At 32.2% G+C, this 2,401-nt stretch overlaps 1 non-coding gene across 1 annotated transcript; it reads left to right on the forward strand.

Moving 5' to 3' along the window:
* Window positions 1-895: 895 nt before the first annotated feature.
* TRNAS-UGA (transfer RNA serine (anticodon UGA)) lies at window positions 896-973 on the forward strand. The gene has a single exon. It is a non-coding gene; the product is annotated as a tRNA-Ser (tRNA).
* Window positions 974-2,401: the final 1,428 nt, after the last annotated feature.

Genomic DNA, 2,401 nt, shown 5'->3' on the forward strand with positions numbered 1-2,401 from the left:
AAAGATGATATATATATATATATATATAAGTCAGTTCGGGTCGATTCGCTTTCGGTTTTCACAAATAAAAACCGAAACCAAACCAAACTATTGGTTTACGTTTTTTTGTAAGTCAAAACCAACCAGTGCTGAAGAAAAACAGGTCAACTCGGGTTGGTCGGTTTGGATCATGTTATGAACAGTCCTATTGAATAGTTAACTACAACTTCACAAAAAATTCTAACTTTAGTCACATAACTATCATAAAAAAGTTTCCACTCCAATGTGTGGGGCCATATAAATCTTTATAATTAAATTTCGTAATTCAAATAAAAGTCATTATGAAGGCTTTTAAAATTACAAATTCAACTTGATTTAATTATTTAATTTAAATATAATTATTAGATATGTAGTGAATCTCAAAGAATATAATATTATTATAAAACAAAAAAAAAAAGAAAAGATAAAACCAAAATGACATATAGGTGTAGCTGCCCTGTACCTAGTAGGGGGTCATTTGCTAGTTAGGCTGTGTTTGCATGCAATGCAATTTTATTTGCACTAATACAAATGTATGAGAGTGCAAATAAAAAAAATGCAAATTCTGATTTAAATTTGTTTTGGATTTTAATTTATTTTGCTTTAAGTCTTGATTTGTTTCATTTGTATTGCAATCAAACCAAAAAAGTAAAAATTAAAATAAAATAAATCACAATTTGCACTGTCATAATTATGCATCAGTGCAAATAAATTTGCATTGTAACCAAACACAGCGTTAATAGTTACAAAGTAAGCAATTTGGGATTAATGGAACATGTAACATCTTATGAAGACCGGAGTTACCGCCCGCGTCGATGATGTGAAACAATAAAGGAAAATATGTTTTTAAATTTAATAGACCTTTCCTTTCAACAACGTCGATATGTCCGAGTGGTTAAGGAGATAGACTTGAAATCTGTTGGCTCCGCCGCGCAGGTGAACCCTGCTGTCGACGTTCTTTTTTCACTTTTTGGGCTTCAGGTTAGTTCCTCTGCAGCCATGGGCCATGGCCTATGAGCCAGCTCGGAATTTGAAGTACAAACTTTAGCGGTGGCTCGCACCTACTGTCTACAATTTATTTTTGTTTATTGGGCTTCTGATTGGGTTTGGGTCCCACTAGTCATGGCCCATGAGGCATGTAACTCCCTACGCCAGCCATTAATATATGCCCCACGGTTAAAGGTGAATCAGACCGTGTCAGACCGGTACAGTATGGCCCGTGAGTGATTATACAAAATCAAGGGCCATCAGGATATTTAGAGGGTCAGCCCGGCACAGCCAATGGCACGAGTCTACACGGGTCTTAAAAAGTTGCCGTTAATCCCTAAAACAGGTATTGCTAAAAGTTCTAGGTTTTATCGACTGTTGGTAAAACATATAAAACTGCCACTAGAAATCAGAATTTTTGTTACTAAAGGTCAAATTTTCAGCGGTAGTGCCGAGCCTTGGGCCTGGGCAAAATTGGCCTAGTTTGTTTTTTCTTTTCATTTTTTGTTAAATAAAGTGCCAAAGTGATATGAACTTTGAGAAAAATAAAAATTTAATAAAAACTATTTTATAAGAAACAACATAATAGAAAAAATGGAAATTTTATTTCCTTTAAATTTGAACAATATTGTGCATGAATGAAGTATTGGAAATGGAATAAAATATAAATTAAAAATAAAAGATTGCATTATTGAAAAAATAACAAATAATTTAAATTCCAGGACATGCTAATTAAGGATGCAAACAGATCGGATCGGATTTGAATCAAATACGACATTGTTCATGTTAGATTCGATCCAGTCGGATTTGATAAAACATAGCAATTTAAATAAAATTATTTTCATCATATATATACATGTTTTTTATAAAAAAATAAATAATATGACAAATTTATAAAAATATAATATAAATAATTTATAAATATATATATATATATATATATATTTATTTATAAATATATAACACATCAGATTGGATCGAATCATGATCCAATCCATTTGCACCCCTACTTTTGATGAAACATGAGGTGAAGTTTCATGCCCTGCTTTATCCTACAATTTGTCCTCAGCATCCAACCAATCTTTTAAGCATATGCACATCTCCAGACTTTTATCATTCATGTTGCTGCTCTTGTCATCCAACACTGGTGTACTTGCACTAAAACAAGACTTTGATGGAATTATAGACACCAGAGGGGTTAGTAAATCACGTGCCATGGTAGAAAGAATTGGATAATTTTTTCCACGATCACTCCACCATGGTAAAATATCAAAATTATTTAGTTCCTTCAAGTCGAAGGAATCAACTAAGTTAGAAAGATTTGCTTGTAAATAGAAATTAAGTTTATTAAATGAACTTGTTGATGAAGTGGCAATACATTTCTACATTTTACTTA

This window comes from Nelumbo lutea, chromosome 3, assembly GCF_056320005.1.
Source record: "Nelumbo lutea isolate HS-2025 chromosome 3, American lotus-T2T, whole genome shotgun sequence".
Classification (NCBI taxonomy): domain Eukaryota; kingdom Viridiplantae; phylum Streptophyta; class Magnoliopsida; order Proteales; family Nelumbonaceae; genus Nelumbo; species Nelumbo lutea.